Source organism: Papio anubis, chromosome 8 (genome assembly GCF_008728515.1).
Source record: "Papio anubis isolate 15944 chromosome 8, Panubis1.0, whole genome shotgun sequence".
In the NCBI taxonomy this organism is placed as follows: Eukaryota; Metazoa; Chordata; class Mammalia; order Primates; family Cercopithecidae; genus Papio; species Papio anubis.
This window is the reverse complement of record NC_044983.1, coordinates 62,459,568-62,487,244: the sequence shown is the minus strand read 5'-3', so window position 1 is coordinate 62,487,244 and position 27,677 is coordinate 62,459,568. Positions and strand designations below refer to the sequence as shown.

Genomic DNA, 27,677 nt, shown 5'->3' with positions numbered 1-27,677 from the left:
CCAAATAAAGAGGTTTCTCTTCTTTATAAATTACCCAGCCTCAAGCATTCTGTTACAGCAACACAAAATGAACTACAGCAATCTCTTAAGATGTATCCAGAGGTGACAGTGGAAGCGCAGGGGAAAGGCAAGTGTTTCAATTTTGGGAGGCAGAGTATGAAGGGTAAAAATGGTTACAGGAAAGATGTCCTAAAGAAAGTGGCTCTAGGCCAGGCACGGTGGTTCACACCTGTAATCCCAGCACTTTGGGAGGCCAAGGCAGGCAGATCACGAGGTCAGGAGATCGAGACCATCCTGGCTAACATGATGAAACCCCGTCTCTACTAAAACTACAAAAAAATTAGCCGGGTATAGTGGCGGGTGCCTGTAGTCCCAGCTACTCGGGAGGCTGAGGCAGGAGAAGGGAGTGAACCTGGAAGGCGGAGCTTGCAGTGAGCTGAGATTGCAACACTGCACTCCAGCCTGGGTGACAGAGCAAGACTCTGTCTCAAAAAAAAAAAAAAGAAAGAAAAAAGAAAGAAAGTGTTCTGCCTAGTGAACAACAGAAGGACAGTATTCCAAGCACAAGTGGGGTTCGTTAGCATAGTCTATGCTGAAGTAACTACCATTGTTGGAGCTGACAGCATAAGCCTGGGAATGCCAGTAGGTAAGCAGAAGTCAGAGGGTCACAATGTGGCTAACGAGCCGTGCTAAGGACCTTGGACTTGATCTTGCGGGAAATGAAGATGGTATTTATGCATAGGAATCACAACAGTCACATCTGCGCTTTAGAGCACTTTGAAAGCAATATGGAGAATGGGGGGGTGTCAAGATTAAGTATAGAGATATCATTTAAGAGGGGGCCACTGAAAGAAGCAGAAAATCACGAGGGTTTCAAAATACTATGGTAGAAATGGTACAGATGGGATAGACTTGAGAAATATTTACCACGTAAAATCAGGAGAGCTTTGTAAATGATGAAATACAAGCAGTAAAGGAGACCAAGAAGTCGAGAATACCTCTCAGGTTTCTGGGTGGGTGATGAGAACATAAATTGAATACGGACCGTAAAAGGAAAATGAAATTGGTGAAAATGTGGGGGTGAGGCATCAGGAGAATAGTAAAGACAATATATATATTTTTATAAATGTTGAATTTGAACTACCTGTGGGGTAGAACTATATTAAGCCAGTTATCTAGTATTAGGCAATTAGACATACCACTCTGAAGGATAAAAGAAAAAGGTCCAGGGCTAGGTGCGGTGGCTCACGCCTGTAATTCCAGCACTTTGGGAGGCCAAGGTGGGCAGATGGCCTGAGGTCAGGAGTTCAAGACCAGCTTGGGCAACATGATGAAATTTCATCTCTACTAAAATACAAAAAATTAGCTGGGCGTGGCGGCATGTACCTGTAGTCCCACCTACTCTGGAGGCTGAGGCAAGGGAATTGCTTAACCTAGGAGCTGGAGGATGCAGTGAGCTGAGATTGCGCCACTGCACTCCAGTCTGGGAAACATAGTGAGACTCTGTCTCCAAAAAAAAAAAAAAAAAAAGATAAAGGGGTCTGAGTCCGGGTAGGAGCCATGCATCTGCTAAGCCATACAAGACGCATATAATACAGCCCGAAGAGTAGCTTTAATTGCCCAAAGAGAGCTAGTGTAGCCCAAAGAAAGGGCAATAGGCTAAAGTCAGATACCTGAGGTTCAATGTCACGGGGAATGGGCTTATCACCTAATATCAGGAGTCATCTTTAAAGAATTTTCCTTTGCTATTATCCAGAACTCTTCCTTTTTGCTTCTCAGGATTTTTTTTTTTTTTTTTTTTTTTCCAGCAATGAGGTCTCACCATGTTGCCCAAGCTGGTCTTGAATGCCTGAGCTTAGGTGATCCTCCTGCCTCAGCCTCCCAATGTGCTGGGATTATAGGCATAAACCATCATACCTGGCCGGCTTCTTAGGATTTAGTAAAGAAAAAGTTGTGTTATATATCTTCCTTTGAAGTAATTAACAGAGAAACAAAGTCAAGGCAATAAAATTATATCTATTAAGAATATTGGGCCAGGTGTGGTGGCTCACGCCTGTTTAAAAAAAAAGAATATTATTGGCTGGGCATAGTGGCTCTTGCCTGTAATCCCAATACTTTGGGAGGCCAAAACAAGAGGAGCCCTTGAGCCCAGGGGTTCAAGATCAGCCTGGGGAGCATAGCAAGGCCTCTTTTCAACTAAGTATTTAAAAAAAAATTTTTTTTTAAGTAGCTGGGTGGGCCAGGCATGGTGGCTCATGCCTGTAATCCCAGCACTCTGGGAGGCCAAGATGGGCGGATCACCTGAGGTCGGGAGTTCAAGACCAGCCTGACCAACATGGAGAAACCCTGTCTCTACTAAAAATACAAAATTAGCTGGGCATAGTGGCACATGCCTATAATCCCAGTCACTTGGTAGGCTGAAGCAGGAGAATCGCTTGAACCCTGGAGGCAGAGGTTGTGGTGAGCCGAGATTGCACCATTGCACTCCATCCTGGGCAACAAGAGTGAAACTCCATCTCAAAAAAAAAAAAAAGTTGGGCATGGTGGCATGTGCCTGTAGTTCCAGCTACTGGGGAGGCTAACGAAGAAGGATTGCTTGAGCCCAGGAGTTCAAGGCTGCAGTGGGCTATGATGGCAACACTGTACTCCAGCCTGGGCAGCAGAACAAGACCTTGTCTCAAAAAATATATACATATTATTAATTACTGATATTTATTGAGCACCTACTTTGTTATAAAAATAAAACAGTATTTGCATATAACCTATGCACATCCTCCTGTATACTTTAAATCATATCTAGATTACTTAAAATACCTAATACAATGTATATGTTATGTAAGTAACTGCTGTACTGCATTTGTTTGTATTGTTTTTGTTATATTAATTTTTTAAATATTTTTAATCTGCATATGCAGAATCCTCAGATATGGAGGGCCAACTGTATTCCAAGCTTAATAATAAGCCTATGAGGTATGTCACATTACTATGCCTACTGTATAGGTGAAGAAAGTCATGAGAGATGAACCACCATTCAAACTGTAATCTGGGTAAGTCCACAGCCCCCATTCTTAACTACTGTTAAACATAATCCCCCACAGCAGCTAAAAATAGATAATGAGTCACTGAAGCCAACTTGCTACTTCTACACATAACAATGCCTGCATCAGTGACGTTCATTCCATTTGTGACCATCTTATAACATGTAAATTTTAAAGACTGTTCTGGGCCGGGTGCGGTGGCTCATGCCTGTAATCCCAGCACTTTGGGAGGCCGAGGCAGGTGGATCACAAGGTCAGGAGATCCAGACCATCCTGGCTAACACGGTGAAACCCCGTCTCTACTAAAAATACAAAAAAAAAATTAGCTGGGCATGGTGGCGGGCACCTGTAGGCCCAGCTACTCGGGAGGCTGAGGCAGGAGAATGGCATGAACCTGGGAAGCGGAGCTTGCAGTGAGCCAAGATCGTGCCACTGCACTCCAGCCTGGGCGACAGAACGAGACTCTGTCTCAAAAAACATAAATAAATAAAAATAAAGACTGTTCTGCCTTTACGTATTATTATACCAACATTTGGATAGATCTATTGAATGCCACTGTTCAAAGATTCATCCTTCTTTAATCATAGAAAGAAACATCTAAATTGAAACCTGAGAAGTAAAATTTAATGATATTTTGGATGTAATTCTGAAGGGTTAAGTAAAGAAAAAAAAAGAAAATAAGAAAATATAATTTAATGACATTTGAAAAAAATGGCTTTTTAATGTCAAAATGTCAAGTCTGTAGCTAACTACCTTAGGTGAAATGGGAAAGTGCTTCTTGTTTTTTCAACTATAAAAATAATTCTGAAAGTCTATTTAATACTGTCTATTAAAAAAGGGCTAGATTTGATAGGTCCTAGAAAGGCTTAGGGGCAAATGCTACATAGGGTAGTACAGAATAAGGCTCAGCACAATCACTTACCCAGAAACCTTCTCTAGGGGACCCAAGCTTTATAATGTAACCATTAAAAGTGCACGATGAGAGACTTCCGCTATATACAACATCCTTTTCATTAAGGATTTGGGAAATCTGTCATTTTAAGAGAGCTATATGCCTGATAGATTCTTCTAGTTCTGTACAAACTTACACAATCAACAATAATGATTCATAACCACAATTCACTACCTAATTTTGTGTTTTGCAACTTGTTTTCCACTTTTCCTTCCTTTTAAAACTGAACTATATATATCAACAGTCTACCCTACTGGCCACTTATCCTCAGGATACATTCCAAGATCACCAGTGGATGCCTGAAACCACAGACAGTACCAAACCCTACATAGACTATGTTTTTTCCTATATACATACCTATGATAAAGTTTAATTTATAAATCTGGCACAGTAAAAGATTAACAATAACTGATAATAGAATACTATAAATGTCATACAGCACAAAGTTATAAATGTGGTCTCCTCAAACATCTATTGTACTGTATGCACCTACTTTTTTTTTTTTTTTTGAGACAGAGTCTTGGTCTGCTGCCCAGGCTGGAATACAATGACACAATCTCGGCTCAGTGCAACATCTACCTTCTGGGTTCAAGTGATTCTCCTGCCTCAGCCTCCTGAGTAGCTGGGATTACAGGAGTGCGCCACCAAGCCCAGCTAATTTTTGTATTTTTAGTAAAGACAGGGTTTCACCATGTTGGCCAGGATGGTCTTGAACTCCTGATCTCAAGTGATCTGCCCGCCTTGGCCTCTCAAAGTGCTGGGATTACAGGCATGAGCCACTGTGCCTGGCCCTGCACCTACTTTTGACAACAGTTGACCTCCAGTAACTGAACTGCAGAAAGCAACACCATGGATAAGGGGGAGTACTGTATATAGAATTACATGTGAACTTTTAATGGCAAGAATTGCTTTAGAAAACCGGTACCTGGATGGTTTGGTTTCCTACTTTTCCCAGGAAACCTCAAATGAATGTGTAAAGAGTTGGAAAGAAAATTTTAATAGAATTAGAAAGAAAATTTATTTTGGTTTTCACAATTTTAACCATTTTTAAACAAGGTATACCACAGAAATAAAATTTCATGTAGCATTATTGGAGGCCAACCACTGGCTGCCTTTAAAAACAAAGATGACCAATCATGCTGATCCATCTCTAACAACCACACCATACATCGTTTCAAAATGGTAAAAAGAAAAAGAAAGAAAGAAAAAGAAAAAAAAGCATTTAAAAAAATTTATGTTACTATCAATTTTTACTAGCAATCACACAGATCCAGAAAAAAATACAACAAAAAGCAGTGATAGTTTATCCAACAGCTTTGCATGATCTGAGCCACATTTCCAAACTGCTTTTCACTGTGATTCCTGCAACAAATTCCATCAGTACATTTTAGAACTTTTGCAAATTAAATTAGATGTACTTGTTCACCTCAATTCATCCCTGGTGAATGGCTGTGTGGAACTCTAAATTTAAGTACAACTGCATTACTGTTCTCTGGTTCATGTAGAATAATTCTTGGATTCATAGCAATGCCAAGCTAAATGACACTGCAAAGAAACCCTTTGTTTTCAAATAAATCAGTGCTTGGATTTAGATAATGCTATAAAGAATCTTATTCATGCAGTGTACCCTAGTTAAAATTTAAAAAGTTGGGAACAAAAACTTCCACCTCTATTAAAATAATAATCTTTAAAGTCTTTTTTTCTACATGAGTTTAATAGAACCATAGAATTTTAGAGGTAGAAGGAACTTTGAGTAGTTTAAAATCTAAGAAAATAAAATCATTTACTAAGAGTTACTGAAATTAGTGAATCTAATGGTAGAAGCCAAGCCTTCTAGATTCCCTACAGCTATTAAATATTATAGAACATGATGAACAGATTAATATCAGCCAACATTTATTTATCAAATGGCTACTTTGTGCCCTTCACTATGCCAAGCATTTTTACATCCATCATTTCTTTCCTAAATCATTTCATAGGATTAGAAACGACTTACTAAAACAATCACATTTACTCCTTCGGACATTCAGTGTTGCTAACAGGGGCGACTGCCACATGATCAAAATGAAAAGAGATAATTCTATTACAATAATAACTATACTACTGAAGAAGATGTATTTCAACAACACTTCATTCTCAGAAATTTCCTTCCCAGAGGTAGAAATAGATTTAGAAGGCCTAGGAATGCATTTCTGGGCACCAGCCTCTTTGCCACCACCTGCAAAGACTACTGCAGCTTCCTCCTCCTTCATCCACTTCTATACTTTTTCCCACTATCACTTTCTTGCCCACTTCTTCTATAACTTTTTCCCACTATCACATTCTTGCTTGATTCTTCTGTTTGTCATCCAATCTATACTTTCTCCTGAATTGCTATCCCCTCCAATAATACCGAAATGATGCAACTTTTCTGGCTATATGTACCATACGCACTTTGTAGAATTTTTCCTCTGCATTCTGACTGATACCCTCTATCAGCCTAGGCTGAATGGCCTTCCAATATGGTCATTATTATACAATAGGATTAATTAAATAAGAGATCACTCTAACTACAAGTGCAGTTTGAAAAATCACTGCAATGTGTATATTTGTTTTTTTAATATCAAAACAATACTTTATTATTATTATTTTTTATTTTTTTGAGATAGACTCTGACTCTGTTGCCCACGCTGGAGTGCAGTGGCATGATCTTGGCTCACTGCAACCTCCACCTCCCAGGTTCAAGCGATTATCCTGCCTCAGCCTCCCGAGTAGCTGGGATTAGAGGTGCATGCCACCATGCCCAGCTAATTTTTGTATTTTTAGTAGAGAGGAGGTTTCACCATATTGGCAGGCTGGTCTTGAACTCCTGACCTCAGGTTATCCACCCGCCTTGGCCTCCCAATGTGCTGGGAACACAGGCATGAGCCACCGGCCAACAATTTATTTTTAAAATACAAAGTAATTTTTATATGTGCTACAAGGCAAAGTTAAATTTTTTTTTTTTGGAGACAGAGTCTTGTGCTGTAACCCAAGCTGGAGTGGAGTGGCACAATCTTGGCTCACTGCAACTTCTGCCTCCTGGGTTCAAGTGATTTTCCTGCTTCAGCCTCCCGAGTAGCTGAGACTGCAGGTACACACCAGCATGCCCAGCTAAGCAAAGTTAAATTATATTGTTTTCACAAACTCATAGTCAGTGGCACTAAAATGTCCAAATATTTTTAGTTGAGGAAAATAATTTACCAGCATTTGTATGTTGAAACATTTTTAATTGCCTCCCCCAAGTAGATCTCACATGGCCTTTCTACCACTGCAAATTTTGACATGTCTATTTCATATAATTTTTATAGGTGCAAATCAAATACTGTTCCAATGAAAAACAAGAAAATTTAACTGTTTTCCATTTCTAATTGTCATGAAGATGCAGTGCATTCTGTCACATGTTTTTTTTGAGATGTCGTCTCAGCCACGTTAACAAGTAAACTTTTAATTCCTAACAAATAAGGTTCTCAAAATATGAATGCTAGTTTGAGATGGTTGGCAATACTGTTTGAAAAAAATATTCCAGCACATTCTACTAGTAAATCCTAATACACAGACACAAAAGAATCACAGACTTGAGAAAATACCACTAAACATAAGCTACATTTAAATGTTAATATCCAAAGGTAAACAGAGAAAATAATTTTCAAATTTAATTTGGTTTGAATAGCCCACTAAAACAACGTATGTTTCCATTTGAGTCTTTTATCTTGGCAATGAATTTTCATATTTATTCTAATATGAAACATTAAAATAGTGCTTTAAAAAGTATTTAGGGGAATAACTAGACAGAAGATCAACAAGGAAAAAGATATGAACAATACTATAAACCAACTAAACCTAATAGACATCTATAGAACATTCCACATAAAGCAGCAGAATACATATTCTTCTAACGTACACATGAAACATTCTCCAAGATAGTCCATATATTATCCCATAAGAAGTCCTCAGAAGTCCTCATTAAATTAAAAAGTAAAAAAATCATACAAAGTGTGTTCTCTGACAAAAAATGTAATTAAATTAGAAAGTGGATAACAAAGGAAATCTGGTAAATTCACAAATAAGTGGAAATTAAACAATATTCTTTTAAGTAATCAATGGGTTAATGAGGAAGTCATAAAGAAAATTAAAAAATACTTTTGGCCAGGCACGGTGGCTCATGCCTGTAACACCAGCACTTTGGGAGGCTGGGGCAGGCAGATCACCTGAGGTCAGGAGTTCGAGACCAGCCTGGCCAACATGGCGAAATCCCATCTCTACCAAAAATACAAAAAGAAAGAAAAATAGCCAAGCTTGGTGGTGGGCACCTGTAATTCCAGCTACTCTGCAGGCTGAAGCAGGAGAATTGCTTGAACACGGGAGGGGGAGGTTGCAGTGAGCTGAGACTGCACCACTGCACTCCAGAGTGAGACTGTCTCAAAACAAACAAACAAACAACAGTGCTGAGACAATTGGACATACACATGCAAAAGAATGAAGTTGGACCCCTACCTCACACCATAAACAAAAATTAACTCAAAACAGATCACAGATCTAAAAGTAAGACCTAGAACTATAAAGCTCTTAGAAGAAAGCATAGGAGTAAATCTCTGTGACCTTGAGTTAATAATTTCTTAGATGATATGACACCAAAAGCACAAGCAACAAAGAAAAAAACCGAGTAGATGGGTTTCATTAAAAATTAAAACTTTTGTGCTCCAAGGAAATCAAGAAAGTGAAAGGAAAACCCATAGAATAGAAGAAAATACTTGTAAATTATATATCTCATAAGGGACATATATTCAAAATATGTAAATAATTCTTATAATTCAACAATAAAAGAACCAAATTTTTTTTTTTTTTTTTTTTTTTTTGAGACGGAGTCTCGCTCTGTCGCCCAGGCTGGAGTGCAGTGGCCGGATCTCAGCTCACTGCAAGCTCCACCTCCTGGGTTTACGCCATTCTCCTGCCTCAGCCTCCCGAGTAGCTGGGACTACAGGCGCCCGCCACCTCGCCCGGCTAAGTTTTTGTATTTTTTAGTAGAGACGGGGTTTCACCGTGTCAGCCAGGATGGTCTCGATCTCCTGACCTCGTGATCCGCCCGTCTCGGCCTCCCAAAGTGCTGGGATTACAGGCTTGAGCTACCGCGCCCGGCCTAAAAGAACCAAATTTTTTTAAATAAGGACAGAATCTGAGTAGACATTTCTGTAGAGAAGATATACAGTTGGCCAATAAGTACCTGAAAAGATGCTCAACATCAACAGACTTTCAGAAAATTCAGATCAAAACCACAATGAAATATCACTTCACATCCACTTAAATGGCTAAAATAGAAAGAAAGAAAAGTGTTGATGAGGATGTAGAGAAATTTGAAACCTCATACATTATTGGTGAGATTGTAGAATAAGGTAGGGCTGGGTGTGGTGGCTCACACAAAGTGCTGGGTGGCTGGTGTAATCCTAGCACTTTGAGAGGCCAAGGCAGGTGGATCACCTGAGGTCAAGAGTTTGAAGACTGGCCAACATGGTGAAACCCCATCTCCACTAAAAATATAAAAAATTAGCTGGGTGTGCTGGTGCACACCAGTAATCCCAGCTACTCAGAAGGCTGAGGCAGAAGAATCACTTGAACCCAGGAGGCAGAGGTTGCAGTGAGCTGAGATCACGCCACTGTACTCCAGCCTGGGCGACAGGAGTGAAACTCTGTCTCAATCAATCAATCAATCAATCAATGTAGGCATTCTAGAAAACAGTCTGGCAACTCCTCAAAAAGTTAAACAAGAGTTACCATATGACCCAGCACTTCTGCTCCTAGGTATACATCTAAGAGAAATTAAAACATACATGTTCATACAAAAACTTAGTCAAAAATATTCATAGCAGTATTATATGTAATAGCCAAAAGGTGAAAACAACCCAAACATCAATCAATAGATGAATGAAGAAGCAAAATATGGTATATTCATACAACATTTTTTTTTTTCTTTTTTTTTTTTTTGAGATGGAGTCTTGCTCTGTCACCCAGCCTGGAGTGCAGTGGCACGATCTCAGCTCACTGCAAGCTCTGCCTCCTCGGTTCATGCCATTCTCCTGTCTCAGCCTCCCAAGTAGCTGGGACTACAGGTGCCCGCCACCACGCCCAGCTAACTTTTTGTATTTTTAGTAGAGAAAGGGTTTCACCATCGTAGCCAGGATGGTCTCCATCTCCTGACCTTGTGATCTACCCGCCTCAGCCTCCCAAAGTGCTGGGATTACAGGCATGAGCCACCGTGCCCAGCCCCCAATTTTTTTTTTTAACAGGTAGGGTCTCACTCTGTTGCCCAGGCTGGAGTGCAGTGGTGTGATCATAGTTCACTGGGTGAACTCCTAGACTCAAGCATTCCTCCCACTTCAGCCTCCTGAGTAGCTAGGACTATAGGTACACACCACCACACTCCGCTATTTATTTATTTATTGTTGCTGTTCTTGTTGTTGAGGTGGGGTCTCACTCTATTGCCCAGGCTTGTCTTGAACCCCTAGCCTCAAGCAATCCTCCCACCTTGGCATCCCAACAACAGGATTTTTTTCACCAATAAAAAGAAATGGCAGAGAGCGGTGGCTCACACCTGTAATCCCAGCACTTTTGGAGGCCAAGGTGGGTGGATCATCTGAGGTCAGGAGTTCAAGACCAGCCTGGTCAACATGGTGAAACCCTGTCTGTACTGAAAATACAAAAATTAGCTGGGCGTGGTGGTGGGTACCTGTAATCCCAGCTACTCGGGAGGCTGAGGCAGGAGAAATACTTGAACCTGGGAGGTGGAGATTGTAGTGAGCTGAGATTTCACCATTGCACTCCAGCCTGGGTGACAACAGTGAAACTCCATCTCGGAAAAAAAAAAAAAAAAGAAATGAAGTACCACATGCTACAACATGGATGAGCGTTGAAAACATTATACTAAGTGAAAGAAGTCACTCACAAAAGATCATATATTGTATGATCACATTTTTAAAATAAAATGTCCAGACTAGGTAAATCTGCAGAGAAAAAAAGTAATTTGTCATTACTCGGGGCGGGTTGGAAGGAGAGATGGGAGTGACTGACAATGGGCCCAGGGTTTCTTTTGAGGATGATGAAAGTTCTGGAATTAGATAGTGGTGATGGCTGCCTAGCTCTGTGAATAAACCACTGAATTGTGGTTTAAAAAGCAACTTTAATGATATGTGAATTATATCTCAATAAAGCTGTTATTTTTAAGTGTTAAGTGTAAATTACTCTAGTGTATGCTGTGGGTTTATTCTGTCTTCTGCATTTACTATTTGTGACTTTTTACTTCTTTTTAAACTTTTCCAATCATTTGAATTTTCTCAGCGTCTTTCTCACCATCTGTCTTAGTCCATTTGTGCTGCTATAACAGAATACCTGACACTGGGTAATTTATAAAGAATAGAAATTTATGTCTCGCAGTTCTGGAGGCTAGGAAGTCCAAGATCAAGGTTCCAGCACCTGTTGAGAGCCTCTTGCTGTGTCCTTGAATGGAGGAAGGTAGAAAGGGCGAAAAAGGACAAACTGTGTGTCCTCATATGGCAGAAAGCAAGAAAGGGCAAAACCACTCCCACTTTCATGACAGCATTCATCCATTTACGAGGGCAGAGCCCTCGTGATCTAAACACCTCCCAAAAGGCCCCACCTCCCAATGCTGTTGTATTGGGGATTAAGTTTCCAACACATGCGTTGTGGGAGACACATCCAGACTATACCACCATCTTTGCCCAGGATCATAATACTTTTTATTAGATAAGAGAATCATAGGATAATGTAGTATATAAGAATTCAGACCTGGCTCATGGTGGCTTATGCCTAGAATCCCAGCACTTTGGGAGGCCAAGGTGGGTGGATCACTTGGGCCCAGGAATTCAAGACCAGCCTGAGCAACACAGCAAAACCCTGTGTCTACAAAAAATACAAAAATTAGCCAGGTGGTGCGCACCTGTAGTCCCAGCTACTCAGGAGGCTTAGGTGGGAGGGTCACTTGAGCCTAGGAGATTGAGGCTGCAATGCGCTGAGATTGAACCACTGCACTCCATCCTGGGCAACAGAGCAAGACCCTGTCTCAAAAAAAAAAACCCAAAAAAACCAAAAAGGAATTCAGATCCAACATGTTCTATCATCTTTACTTGGTTAATAGGAACTTAGCTAACATGCAACAAAAATCAACAAAGTTATTGCTCTATTTCCACAGATTAATATAAGTGGTACTGGTTATCATTGTTAGGTTTTAGAATATGACAACAGTACTTTTAATCACTGGTAAAGTTCACAGGACATTGGTTACTAATAGTAAGAGTTTGACAGTTCTGCAGTTAACAGCATAAGATATTCAAATTCTATAGGTTCAGGATTTAACACAATCAGCTTTTAAATCATTTTTTTACAGATAGGGTCTTGCTCTGTCATTCAGGCTGGAGTGCAGCAGAGCAATCATGGCTCACTGTAACCTCAAACTCTTGAGCTTAAGCGATCCTCTCGCCTCAGCTTTCCAAATTGTTGGGGCTACAGGCACATGTCACCACACCCAGCTAAACGTAAAATATTTAGTTTTTTCTATTAGGTACAAAATACATATTTAAAACATTTGAATCAGCTTTCTTCTTGAAATCTGGTACAAGTTTCTAGATTGAAGCATTAATATGATTTCACAATGATAAAGTAAAAATGAAAGCCCATTTTCAAACTAATTTAACCACTGCCTCACCAGCAGATGGTACTAGGGGTTATTTGTTAATCAATTCTGCCTGTTCTTTCAGATGAGGGGCTTTGAGAGGAGTCAGCTTTTACCTTCTTATCAGTAACACAGGGGAACCTCGTGGTAAAGCCAGAGAGACCCGTTCAGGTCAGCTCTGCCCCGTGTCAGCCACAAACAGCAACCTTGGAAACCTCACTATGCCCAAGTGGCTCATCTGCAAAATAAAATGATCTACCCATCCGACAGCGTTATTATGAGTATTTAATAAAATAATGTCTCTAAAGCACCCAGCATATGGTAGGAACTCAATAAATATTAGTGCCTTTTTCTTTCTTCTCTGAGAGGTAAAATACAGGTCACACATGATAAAAACTACAAAAATTCTGATGAAAGAAAATATTTGGTTTAGCATGTACAACTTGAAAAGGGCACAATTATCTAAATACTAAAAGTAAACCAACCTTTATCTTCTAAAAGCACCAAACTCATATAATCTTAAGTAGGTAAAATTATAACCATGATGATAAGACACAAGATATCATGGGAGAAAGATAAACTGATGTTGCAGTAATTGCATTGGTATTATCTAAGAGTTTTTATTAGGAAACAACTGAGTATCCACTTGGCAAAATACTGCAGATAATTTCAATTAAATGATTCTTCCAATAAGCCAGCAATAATTTAAGGTTTGGCTGTATTTGCAGTATGAGAATTTCCTAATGGAAGGCTTCATAATGAATCTTAGTCACAGCATTTGAGAGTGCTGAAGGAGAACAAAGCCATGGCAAGGCGCCTGCAAATTACTACTGGTCCTTTGAGACTAGACTACACATGCATTCTTTAAAAAAAAAAAAAAAAAATTTAAAATACAACTTACTAATGACTTTATATGGGAAAAGAACACTAGATATATATAGATCTATTTTTTAAAAGTCAGGAAACTCTGGGACATGATTTTAAACATTATTTTAACAATGCATTACATATTCACAGGGTTAAAAAAAGAAAACATAGTGAGAAGTCGGCTTCCCACCCATCCCTATCCACCCAATTCTTATCCCCCACCCCAAAGAGATAAACACTGATTTTTTTTTTTTTTTTTGAGACAGTCTTACTCTGTCACCCAGGCTAGGGTGCAGTGGCACGATCTCGGCTTACTGCAACCTCCATCTCCTGGGATCAAGCAATTTTCCCTGCCTCAGCCTCCCAAATAGTTGGGATTACACGCATCCACCAGCGTGCCCAGTTAATTTTTTTGTTTTGTTTTGTTTTTGAGACAGAGTCTCGCACTGTCGCCCAGGCTGGAGTGCAGTAGCTCGATCTCAGCTTACTGCAAGCTCCCGCCTCCTGGGTTCATACCATTCTCCTGCCTCAGCCTCCTGAGTAGCTGGGACTACAGATGCCCACCACCACACCCGGCTAATTTTTGTATTTTTAGTAGAGACAGGGTTTTACCATGTTAGCCAGGATGGTCTCGATCTCCTGACCTTGTGATCCGCCCGCCTTGGCCTCCCATAGTACTAGGATTACAGGCGTGAGCCACCGCACCCAGCTAATTTTTGTATTTTTAGTAGAGACGGGGTTTTGTCATATTGGCCAGGCTGGACTTGAACTTCTGACTTCAGGTGATCCACCTGCCTTGGCCTCCCAGGCATGAGCCACCATGCCAAACCAACAATGCCAATTTCTTATGTGTCCTTCCAGAGTCCCTTTACGTGTAGTCAAGCAAAACATAACATATTCTTATTTTTTCCTGGTCTTTCCACACAAAAGGTAGCATTTTATACACAACATTCTGCATCTCATAGGCAAATTTTTAATCCTAACATGTCCAGTGAAAGCAATAAATAATTTCAATGGGACAAAGACTTCACACTTCAGTGGACTTTATTTTATTTTATTTTTTATTAGTTGTTATTTATTTTCTTGAGACGGAGTATTGCTCTGTCACCCAGAGCAATGGCGTGACAGATCTGTCACCCAGAGCAGTGGCGTGACTGCTCTGTCACCCAGAGCAGTTGCGAGATCTCAGCTCACTGCAACCTCCACCTTCTGAGTTTAAGCAATTCTCCTGCCTTAGCCTCCCAAGCAGCTGTCGACCACTACAGGTGTCGACCACCACGCCCAGCTAATTTTTGTATTTTTAGTAGAGACGAGGTTTTACCATATTGGCTAGGTTGGTCTCAAACTCCTGACCTTGTGATCAGCCTCCCAAAGTGCTGGGATTACAGGCGTAAGCCACCATGCCCAGCCTTAGTGGACTTTTAAAAGGAGAAATAGGCTGGGTATGGCGGCTCACGCCTGTAATCTCAGTGTTTTGGGAAGCTGAGGCAGGAGGATAGCTTGAGGCCAAGAGTATGACACTAACCTGGGCAACAGGACCCTCACTATATCCTGTCTCTACAAAAAATATTTAAAAATAGCTGGGCATGGTGGTATGAGCCTGTAGTCCTAATAAAAAAATTAAAAGGAAGACTAGAAATAAATGATGTTAATGTTAGCAAAAGTCAGAAACAATAGAAATATAAAGGGGAGACAAAGTTCAAAGGGAAAAGGGGGTGCAGTCTAACAAATCTTAAAAACTTTTCTCTGCTAAAACATTGGAGTATCTTGTCTTTCATCAGTAAAAAAATCTCCTTACAGACACACAAAAAATTAAACCAAATATTGGTGAGAAGAGAGAGTGGGATAAAAAGAGATCAATTAGAAACGAGAAAAAGGTACTTGTGTCAGAATGGACTAAATTGTCAACTGTGTACAACTACATACATGTAGAATTACAAAACATAAGAGCTATTTTTAACAAATTATAACAGTTGGGCCAAGTGGTTCTTGCCTATAATCCCAGCACATTGGGTGGCTAAGGATGTGGGATCGCTTCAGCCCAGGAGTTTGAGAGCAGCCTGGGCAACACGGTGAGACCCCATCTCTACAAAAAATAAACAAAATTAGCTGGGTGTGGTGGTGCGTGCCTGTATTCCCAGCTACTTGGGAGGCTGTGGTGGGAGGACGGCTTGAGCCTGGGAGGTTAAGGTTGCAGAGTGCTAAGACTGCACCACTGCACTCCTGCTTACGTGACTGAGGAAGACCCTTTTTCTTTTCTTTTTTTTTTTTCTGTTTGAGACGGAGTTTTGCTCTTGTTGCCCAGGCTGGAGTGCAATGGCGTGATCTTGGCTCACCACAACCTCTGCCTCCTGGGTTCAAGCGATTCTCCTGCCTCCCGAGTAGCTGTGATTACAGGCATGCACCACCAATGCCTGGCTAAATTTTTTTTGTATTTTTAGTAGAGACAGGGTTTCACTATGTTGATCAGGCTGGTCTCGAACTCCTGACCTCAGGTGATCCACCTTGGCTTCCCAAAGTGCTGGGATTACAGGCGTGAGCCACCGCCCCTGGCCGACCCTTTTACAAAATAAATAAATAAATAAAAATAACAAAATCTTACTTCTGAATGTTTATTAACAATGGTACCTGATACAGTTTGGATATTTGTTTCTGCCCAAATCGCACGTTGAACTGTAATCTCCAATGGTGGAGATGAAGTCTGGTGAAAGGTGTTTGGATCATGCAGCAGATCCCTCATGGCTTGGTGCTGTCTTCACCATAACGAGTCATTTAAAAGTGTGTGGCACCTTCACCTTCCCACTCTTGCTCTTGCTCCTGTTCTCGCCATGTGATGTCCCTACTCCCCCTTCATGTTCTGCAATGGTTGTAAGCTTCCTGGGGCCTCCCCAGAAGCAGATGCTTCCTGTACAGCCTGCAGAACCAGAAGCCAATTAAACCTCTTTTCTTATAAATTACTCAGTCTCAGCTATTTTTTTACAGCAATACAAGAACGACCTAATACAGTACCAGTTTAAACAAGTAAATGATATAGCACTCTCATGTCTAAGCCATCATCAATGTTAGCACCATGTGGTTGGGAGGCTGAATAAAAACATCTTTTCAGAGGCTAGGCGCAGTGGCTCACACCTGTAATTGCAGCACTTTGGGAGGCCGAGGCGGGCGGATCATGAGGTCATGAGATCAAGACCATCCTGGCAAACACGGTAAAACCCCGTCTCTACTAAAAACACAAAAATCAGCCAGGCGTGGTGGTACATGCCTGTAGTCCCAGCTACCTGGGAGGCTAAGACAGGAGAATCACTTGAACTCAGGAGGTGGAGGTTGCAGTGAGCCGAGATCGTGCCACTGCACTCCAGCCTGGGTGACAGAGTGAGACCTCAGGAAAACAAAAAACAAAAACAAACCAAAAACATCTTTACAAAAGCTTTTCCACTGTTGTTTGTGAGAAAATAAGCCTTTACTCTCAGTGCAGCTTAAGTAGCTATTGTCTCGGTGTGGAGCTTCCTATACCATCTGGCCCACGCACCTTTACAGGCAAGCTGAAGTTGGTATGCAGTCAGTTTCCAGGGCCTGATCCTCTATCTCCAACTCTTGTTAAGAGTCTCTAGCAGGGACCTAGAATTCCTGAACCAGTATTGCTTCCTCTGTAAGTCCCAAGGATCTGATCCAAGCTCTCACCAGTGCATATCTCTACTGATAAAAATCTGGAAGGAAGTGGTTGGGAATCCTGACATACCACTTCTGAAAGATTGCTAACCTTTGGCCCAAGATACCCTTCTTAGTCTTTAACTTACTTGAAAACAAAAAGGTTATTTTAAAGTCTGATAGAACTTTAGATATATTTTCTAAAAGGAACAGTGGTCATATCTGGGAGTTAGCTTTCAAGAGCAAAACACTCTATTCAATCCATAACATGACTGACATCTTTAACTGGGGGAAAAAAAAAAGCACAAAACAATGCTGTTGCAATGACATGAGCCAAAAAAAAAAAAAAAGATAAATAGCTTTAAATTTTATAGTTCATGCCGATGCTTCAGGAAAAAGAGCTTTTTTAGAGAAGAGGAGGTGGGTGTGGACTTCTGTGGATATTTTAAAAGGAATTACTAGGTACTCTCAAGGGCTTTGATGGTTGAAACCACTAGTTCTTCATAATGTCTATGTTTCTTCCCAAACTAAAAGCTTTCCGTTTCCTTATTAAACGCTTGCTCTTAAACGTATTACCATGATTAGTATCCATTTTGCTTAAGACCAACATGAAGACAGTGGGATAGAGAAAAGACAGAAATTTTCTTGATGCAAGAGGTGGAAGAAGAGCAAAAAGAGAACAAGGTTTATAAAGGAGAGCAAACTCTCAGAAAGCAGGGGAGGCCACAATGGGTGCAGGAGCCTACACCTGCTGTGGACCGTGTGCGGTAGATTGTGTACTCACATCTTGGGAGAAGAAAAGCAGATGGATGGAGAGATGTCAGCACAGACCAATGCTGTCTGGAAAGACTGGTGGCTTTAGTATGTGAAGAGGGAGTTGTGTGCATGAAATTATACTAAGTCAAGTGTTACTGACTCTGAGACAGCCTATAATAGGATCACAAGAAACTTCAAGGTCACCTATTCCCACCATTGGTGGCAGCGCTGTTTAAACCAATTATACTATAAACAATGTACTCATTATTAGACGAGTATTTCAAAACATCTCAAGTTCAACTGTTTTAATTTCTTTTTTTGTTTGTTTTGTTTGTGAGACAGGGTCTTGCTCTGTCACCCAAGCTGGAGTGCAGTGGCATGATCACAGCTCACTGAAACCTCCACCTCTGCAGCTCAAGCAATCCTCCCACCTTAGCCTTCCCAGTAGCTGGGGCCACAGGTGTGTGCCACCACATCTGGCTAATTTTATATATATATATATAGAGAGAGAGAGAGGTGTTTTTTTTTGTTACTGTTTTGTTTTTGTTTTTTTTTTTTTTGAGAGAGTTTTGCTCTTGTCACCCAGGCTGAACTGCAATGGTGTGATCTCGGCTCACTGCAACCTCCACCTCCCGGGTTCAAGCAATTTTCTTACCTCAGCCTCCCAAGCAGCTGGGATTACAGGCACCCACCACCACGCCCAACTAATTTTTGTATTTTTAGTAAAGAAAGAGTTTCACCACATTGGCCAGGCTGGTGTCAAACTCCTAACCTCAGGTGATCCACCCGCCTTGGCCTCCCAAAGTGCTGGGATTACAGGCATGAGCCACCATGCCTGGCCCAATTTTTTGTATTTTTTGTAGAGACTAGGTTTCACCATGTTGCCCAGGCTGGTCTCAAACTCCTGAGCTCGAGTGATCTGCCCACTTCAACCTCTAAAAGTGCTGGGGTTACAGGCATGAGCTACCATGCCAGTTGTTCTAATTCCTAACTGAAATTTAGAACAGCCACTTTTTCCTTGATTCGAGTCAATTATTTCTGCTTCTCCTTTAGTGATTACAATCAATTACATGTGAACATCCTATCATTTCTCTTCTTAAATATCTTGTATTTTAGATGAACTTAAAATACAAATATTGACAGACTCTCATTAGAAGAACATGTGCTTTATCTTAATTTGGATGGATTTGTCAATCTATCCACACACTGTTATTCCCTTTATGAGCAGTAGTATAAATTTCCAAGAGTGTTAGCCAGGGCTGGGGCATGGCAGGTGGCCAGGAAACAGTAAAATAACTGGTTCAAAGGTGCACGGAATCTGTGACGTTGGCTGGCTACGTAAGTGTCATTCTCTAACCAACAAAGCAAGTCTGTATAAGGGAAACTTTTAAAAATGGCATTGAAGATATGCACATGCACACACAAATAAAAGCCTAGAAGGACATACTCTAAAATGCTAATAGCGGTTTACCAATGAGTGATAGATTTCCTGGTAATTCTTATTTTCTCTATTTCTTCTTTTATTTGTCCAAAAAAGTATTACTTTGGTGATTTAAATATATTTTAAAAGACTCAAAATGGTAAAAATGTTAGCAATAGAAATAACAGAAAATGGATAATCAACTATAAAGCGGAATACTATGCAGCTATCAAAACTAATGATATAGATCTATAGATGTCTATATATAGGTTTAATAAGAAACAGGATGGGCACAGCACAGTGGCTGACATCTGCAATTCCTGCACTTTGGGAGGCAGAGGCAGGAGGATTACTTGAGCCCAAGGGTTCAAGACCAGCCTGGGCAACATAGTAAGATCTTGTCTCTACTAAAAATTAAAAACAATTAGTTGGGTATGGTGGCACACACCAGTACTCAGGAGGCCAAGGCAGGAGGATCGCTTGAGCCCTAGAGGTCGAAACAGCAGTGAGTCACAATCGTGCCACTGCATTCCAGCCTGGGAGATAGAGTAAAACCCTGTCACACACACACAAAAATAATAAATAAATAAATAAATAAATAAATAAATAAATAAATAAATAAATAAAATTTAAAAACCAAAATAACAAATCGTGTAAAACAATTCCCATTATAAAAAACAAACAACAACAAAAAAAACTCTTGTGTACGTATATAGATACACAAATTTATGTAAGCATGAAAAAGTCTAGAAGGGTATAAAAACAGCAGCAGCAGTGGTTATCTTTGTGGATAAAATTAGAGTGGAGAGGATTTTTTTTTTATTACATATGCTTCTCAATTGCTTGAATTTAAGAGCATACATACTTTTTTTTCGGGGGTGGATAGGGTCTCAATCTGTCACCTAGGCTGGAGTGCAGTGGCACAATCATAGCTCACCGTAACACTGAACTCCTGCGCTCAAGCAATCCTCCTACCTCAGTCTTGTATACCTTTATAATTTAAAGTTTAAAAAATAGAACACAAAACTAAAATTAAAATGGGGGTGAAGATGCATGTGTTTTCTCGGGAAACTAAGAATATGAGTCCAAAATTCCCTTTGAGCTAGTCATATATAAAACATACATCTGGCTGGGCATGGTGGCACACGCCTGTAATCCCAGCACTTTGGGAAGCTGAGGCGGGCAGATTATCTGAGGTCGGGAGTTCAAGACCAGCCTGACCAACACGGAGAAACTCTGTCTCAACTAAAAATACAAAATTAGCCAGGCGTGGTGGCACGAGTCTGTAATCACAGGTACTCAGGAGGCTGAGGGAGGAAAATCACTTGAACCTGGGAGGCAGAGGTTGCAGTGAGCCAAAATCGTGCCACTACACTCCAGTGTGGGCAACACAGTAAGAGTCTGTCTCAAAAAAAAAGAAAGAAAACAAAAACCACATACATGTGCATTAGATTACATAGACTATATACTGGTCATACACACACAGACACATATATATATGTTTATCTGCATGTATAGATGCTGAGTTGGAATTTAAATCATTTTAAGTTAATCTTTATCTGTTTTTGGTTAGAAAATAGGGAGGTGGGCCAGGAGCAGTGGGTTATGCCTGTAATCCCAGCACTTTGGGAGGCCGATGTGGGCAGATCACTTGAGGTCAAGAGTTCAAGACCAGCCTTGCCAACATGGTGAAACCCTGTTTCTACTAAAAATACAAAATTAGCCAGGTGTGGTAGTAGGCGCCTGTAGTCCCAGCTACTTCGGAGGCTGAGGCAGGAGAATCGCTTGAACCCCAAAGGGGGAGGTTGTAGTGAGCCGAGATTGTGCCACTGCACTCCAGCTTGGGTGACAGAGCGAGACTCCATGTCAAAAAAAAAAGAAAAAAAAAATAGGGAGGTAAATAACTACAGTAGGCCGAGCACGGTGGCTCACGCCTAGCCAACACAGCAACACCTGTCTCTACCAAAAATACAAAAACAATCAGCTGGGCATGGTGGTGCACAACTGTAGACCCAGCTACTCAGAAGGCTGAGGCACGAGAATCGCTTGAACCTGGGAGGTGGAAGTTGCAGTGAGCTGAAATCATGCCACTGCACTCCAGCCTGGGCAAGAGAGCGAGATTCTGTCTCAAAAATAATAATAATAATAATTAATTAAAAACATAACTAGAATAATAAAGTTCCCTCTTATTTTCAAACTTACGAAGCACCGCTGTACTTGAATACGTTTCATTCAGCAGTCTGTAGACTGGCTAATCAGTGAGTCCTATGAATATATTACATATGAAATCCATTTTTCTTTTTTTTTTTTTTTAGAAGGAGTCTCATTCTGTCGCTCAGTTTGGAGCGCAGTGGCGTGATCTCGGCTCACTGCAACCTCTGCCTCTTGAGTTCAAGCCATTCTCCTGCCTCAGCTTCTCGAGTAGCTGGGATTACAGGCATGTGCCACCATCCCCAGGTAATTTTGTATTTTTAGTAGAGACGGGGTTTCTCCATGTTGGCCAGGCTGGTCTCAAACTCCTGACCTCAGGTGATCCGCCTGCCTCAGCCTCCCAAAGTGCTGGGATTACAGGCGTGAGCCACCGTGCCCAGCCCTTTTTTTCTTTCTCTTTTTTTTTTTAGAAAAAGAGTTTCACTCTTGTTGCCCAGGCCAGAGTGCAATGGCACAATCTTCACTCACTGAAACCTCCACCTCCCGAGTTCAAGAGATTCTCCTGCCTCAGCCTCCCAAGTAGCTGGGCTTACAGACATGCGCCACCATGCCCAGCTAATTTATGTTTTGTTTTTTTTTTTTCATTAGAGACAGGGTTTCACCATATTGGCCAGGCTGGTCTCGAACTCCTGACCTCAGGTGATCCGCCCGCCTTGGCCTCCCAAAGTGCTGGGATTACTGGCGTGAGCCACCGTGCCTGGCCTCTACATTTTAATTATCTGCCAACAAACTCACTTAGTGGCTTGAAGAAAGAGCTACCCACAAGAACACTTCTGCACTTGATGGTACAAAGTAACTCTGCCCACCAATATCGTATCATGCCAAGAGATGTTTCTAGTTCTTCTCAAATTTTCATTCCATATAGGTCTTTCCTATATATACGGCCCTGTCAGGGGAAGCACAGCTGCACTGCACAGGAATCCTCTGCCACAAGACCTCACTAACATTACTTATTTCACACACACCTCCATTTTCTGTCTTACATATTAACAGTCCCTCGCCCTCTAACAATTCCCCTTGTATCTTCACGTTTCTTTCAGTCACCCCCAATCCCACCCAAAGAAAGCAGATTTTGATTTAGCGTAATAGAATAACAGTGGCTACAAGGAGGCGAACTTAGGCAGGTTTTCAGAACTCTGGAGAAATAGGAAAGGATTTGAGAAATTGGACAAAGGCAAGGATACTGCACACTGCCCTAACTCCCTTTGAAAAGCCTCTGGCTCGGCTTCAGACAGCCAATACAATTTTACTGGGTGATGCTTTGAATTGGCCTTTAACATCTGATTTCCACATTGTCTTCCTCGGCAATGACAACTGAAAGTTAGCATTGAGTTAAAACTTCTTTGATGTGAACAAGATGTGGAAGTAGCACCTCTTAGATTTACCACTTTTCTCCATGATACTGGGCAGGGGAGAGTGAAATGAGAGCAAAGTCTCCACCATGAGAAATGGAAAAGGTAAAGGAAAACAGAGACACTGAGTTGCTTAAAATAATATGGGAGCTGTTACATCCGTCAGGAATAACATGTTACATAATTTGAGTTTCATGAATCAGCAGTTTAGTCAGTAATTTACATTATTTTTTTTAAAAAAGAGAAAACATGAGAATTGGAAAAGGTAAAGTGGTTTCTGAAACAAGGCAGGTTTCAAAGGTATTTTATTCCACTCCCACACAAAAAAGCGTTGACAGGCAGATGACTCTGTCTTCATTAAGGGTTTCTTACTGCCTAATACACCTCATGGGAAAGGCCATCCCATCTCTCATCTCTCCCTGATAACCCTTCTCAATTCCTCCCGCCAGGTAATGACCATATTATCCTCTCTAATTGAAGGTTATCCACTTGGAAATCACATACTTTAGGTACAGAGGTACAGAGGGCTATGCTTAAAGCATATAAATAGTTGAGGAATTTTGTGTGTATTTTTTAAGACCCTTTATGCTAAAGTCATTGCAATATTTCAGTAAAACACATAATTTTATTTCAAAAATATTTACAATACCTATGATCACTGAGTTTGAACTTGATCATAAATCTAAGTAGTTCAGAGAGATAAGAAAGCTGTGGCCGGGTACAGTGGTTCACGCCTTGGGAGGCCAAGCGGGCGGATCTTGAGGTCAGGGGTTTGAGACCAGCCTGACCAACATGGTGACACCCTGTCTCTACTAAAAATACACAAAAAAAAATGCTGTGGTGGCATGCGCCTGTAGTCCCAGCTACTCAGGCTACTCAGCTACTCAGTCCCAGGCTGAGGCAGGAGAATTGCTTGAACCCGGGAGGCAGAGGTTGCAGCGAGCCTAGGCTGCGCTATTGCACTCCAGCCTGGGCAAAACAGCAAGACTCTGTCTCAAAAAAAAAAAAAAAGAAAGAAAGAAAAAAAGAAGGCTGTCAACACGAACTTAAATACCATGTGTCCGTTCTAAACTCTCAAAATCAGAGAAAAAAAGTAGGATGAAAGAAACACCCCACCTATTTTCTTTTTCAAAAACCAGAGGTGGCAAATCCTAAGAAATGAGTCCAAGGGCATTCCCATCCTTTTTGTAGAAAATGTGCTGTATCAGATACTGTTTGAAATAAGAGAGGCATTGGACTAGGCCTGGAAAATCTCTCAGGCATAAATCAATTACTATGGTATTTTGAGAGACATGTTTTGAAGAGCAAGGTATCCGAAACCATGAAGAGTCATTCATTCCACAGATGTTTATTACAGGCCTGCACGTGCCAGGCACTGTCCACACACCTGCCCTCCATTCAAGCTCTGCCTCTCACCTGCTGTGCAATCCAGGCTAAAGCACTTTACCATTTCTATGCCTCAGTTTCTTCATCTGTAAAAACAGGTAATAAAAAGTAGTTAAGAGATCAACTACACAAGATCTCTCTGAAGGGTAAATGAGTATGTCTGGAAGCACTTTGCAAGCCATGAAAATGCCAGGGGTCATCTGGCTAAACTGAATTCACGAATGACACTAATGCCTGTTGTGCCATAAATTATTACTATATCAGAGGAACATGAGCCTTTTTGCTTCAAGAGACACTTCATAATCCTATTAAATAAGGCTTATCAGCTCACTTAATCATCTCCCTGAAAAGTTAAATATATGAGAGAGAGATAAGGGAGGGGGCGCAGAAAGGGAGGGAGGGGGCGCAGAAAGGGAGAGAGGGAGTCAGAAAGCTAATCTGATGTGCAGATTTTGACATTACATTCATAGTCACCATAATTACAAGAATCATGTCTATCTTAGTCACCCCATTGGGTCTCTAATGGTGCACATTTGAAGAGGGCATGTTATTCTGAAAAAATACCCTCTCTGAATATCTGCAAATCACAAAATGTACACTTATGAGGCTGACCTACCAATTCAATGTTTCCAAGAGCAAATAGCAGTAAAATTACAAAACGTTGTTTGTTATATTGATGTGTACAAACAAAAATGTTCTATTTTATAGTACACTTCAAGTTCAATCTGACCCTCATATCTAAACTATGTCATATAAATAATTTCATATAAATAATGTCGAACAGATTAGGAACAAAGCTCTTTTCAAAAACAAAAGTAGGCTCCATGCAGTGGCAGTTAAAGAAGGGGAAGTTCTGGTGTCTCCAGAGTTAGCCGATGGGCACAATGGCAGTTGACAGAGACCATGTTACACAAGTCATTCATGTTCTGGCCAACACCACTTTGAACAGGTCGCATTCCCAGGAGCTCCAGGCTCCCTTACCCCAGGGAAATGCAGGGGTGGTGGCTTGTCTTACAGAAGTGGTAGCCAAGGGGACCAGAGGCACACCCGGTGCTAAAACACGCCTAAAACTTCTTCTAATGTTTATAGCTCTTCCAACGACATTTGGGGAACTAAAGTATGGATAACCTCTTCATTGCTAGAACCGCTATAATATGTTGACTTAATAATTTGATTTAATATTTATAAAGCACTTAGAAAGAGCCCAGCGCATAGTAAGAACTATGTAAGTGTTTGGTAAATAAAGAAGGCACCTCCCAGATTGGCTGGGTGAAGTCTCAATCTGGTGAGAAGGGAGAGAATCAAAATACACAACAGTCTTTTTTTCACTTTGACAAAGATTTAGAAATTACAGTGCTCTGTATTTATTTTGCACCCAAGTGCACCCTAAGTAGTCTCTGGTGCAGGACTGAAATTCTACTCATGGTTCAGAAGTCACTGTGCACAACTCAACGAAAGCGTTTTAAGTTTCATGAGATGATTCCTTTCTCTTTTCTCTTTCCAAGTAACGATGACTAAAAATGACAGAATCTAAAAATCTCAAAGCACTTCTAGTGGGTACATGCCCATGGCTAAAACTGAGAATTAACAGGGCCAGATTCACTTGAAGAGACGTAAGGGTTCAAATCACAGAGAACTTAAAAGATGCAACCTGTTAAGATCTCTTACTACACATCCGCTGACAACAGGTTAAACGATTCCATCCACCCCACTCTGGCGCCTGCCCCCTCCCCGACCCTCGCAGGTGACCTGCACCCACTTTCAGCTCGGCGTTCCCGGCTCCTCCAGGCTCGGCGGCTGCGTGCGGGTTAACAAGGTCCAGCCACCGACACCCCTTGGACGTTTAGGAATCTCGAGGCAGGATCTGAATTCACCTCGTGGAAACAAAGACCACAAACTCTCCAGGAGCCGGGGGCTGGGCGGGGGTACGGCTTTTTCCGAGGACAGGCAGCGGCCGAGGCCCGGGCGGCCCTCGCCCCGCCCCGTCTCCTCCCGCCCCGGGCCGCCGTCTGAGTCCCGGGCGCGCGGACCCTCCCGCCGGTCCCGCACCTACCCGGCCCGGCGGTGCTGCTCCCGGCGCAGTGGGCGCGGAGCCGAACGCACTGCGCTTCCTCCTTCCCGGCAGGGCTGCCGGGCGCCGGCGTTTCCTCCTTGACGCGTCACGGCCGCCGGCGGCTCCTCCCGCGGAGCGTGCGGGAGGCCGAGGACAGCCGGGGAAGGCGCCGGATCCCAGCAGAGCGGCGCGAGCGGCGGGTCGGGGGCAGCCCTGCGGGGAGGGGCTGCAGGCTGCGTCCGGCTCAGGCCTCCGAAGAAGCCCGCGCTCCTCTCTCTTCCCCGATGACCCCCGCGAAAGGCCGGGCCGCGGTGCGCTGTCTGCCCCCGTCACGCGCTGTGCAAAGTTCAAGAGGACACGGTGGGTCCTGTCTGGAGTCACAGACTCCGGTGTTTCCCGCTGCTGCGCCCTCAGTGGCCGCTACCCTGGGGCTCAAGACCCGCACGGGCCAAAGCACCAGGGCCCAGCGGAGATGACCTGGTGTGTGCAGGGATCAGGACCCCCCGGGTCAGCCCGGGGTGTTGGGGGTTGGCTTGGTGTAAACTGGAAACTCAGAGGAGTGAATTAAGTATCCAAATAATTGAGAATAACTGTGATTCATTTAGCATTATTTGGACAGTTTTCCACTTTTTTCATTAGCAGAGTTACGGCCCTTGTGTTTATAAACAGTCGAGAACTTTCACAAATTGGCAGATCCTATGTGCAGAGAAATTTCTTTTCCTACATCTTTTTAGATCTACTTTTTATTCCCATTAATCTCCAAGTCAGCCGAGTGCACACTTTACAGCTCCTTATTACTCATTCTTGAATTACAGAAGCTGCATTTTAGACCTGTTTCTCTCTTTTAACAGATAGAGAAGCTGAATGGAGAACTAAGAATTACATGGTTCAATGGATGTGGAGTCAAGTGGTTAAGATTTTAAAGTAGAGTGGGTTGTTTTCTTCGTCCCACGACACTACTATAATTTAGGTCTTATCAGATATCACTTGAAGATAGACTCAGACAACTACTTAAAGATTCCCATGTGCATATCATGCCTTAGATTTTGAGACAATGATTTGTACTTTAGATCATATGATTCCAGAGAACTTGCCACAAATCTATGAACAAATAAAGTGCCAAAGGTTTTTAGAGGAAGTCGGATCTATGTGTGACTTCCCTAAATTCAGAAGACATTTCCTCATGTTTTAAAATGATATTCAAAGATTTAGCCCCACAAGTATGGGTAAGAACATTCATTTTTAATGTCAATAACCACAATATGGCCTCTCTTTAAAAAGTGGATTGCGAAT

The 27,677-nt window shown here is 41.7% G+C and overlaps 1 protein-coding gene across 4 annotated transcripts in view; it reads right to left on the bottom strand.

Annotated features, from left to right (window-relative positions):
• Positions 1-26,794, bottom strand: part of LOC101000053 (serine/threonine-protein kinase Sgk3) — a 146,653-nt gene extending 119,859 nt beyond the window's left edge. For 2 of the 4 annotated variants that reach the window (XM_009213131.4, XM_009213134.4), the window contains exon 1: positions 26,091-26,287. The gene's annotated coding sequence lies outside the window, so the exon portion shown is untranslated. Of the gene's footprint in view, positions 1-26,090; positions 26,288-26,384 lie in introns of those variants that run through there. The other 2 variants (XM_003902825.4, XM_009213128.4) reach the window with 2 other exon arrangements.
• Positions 26,795-27,677: the final 883 nt, after the last annotated feature.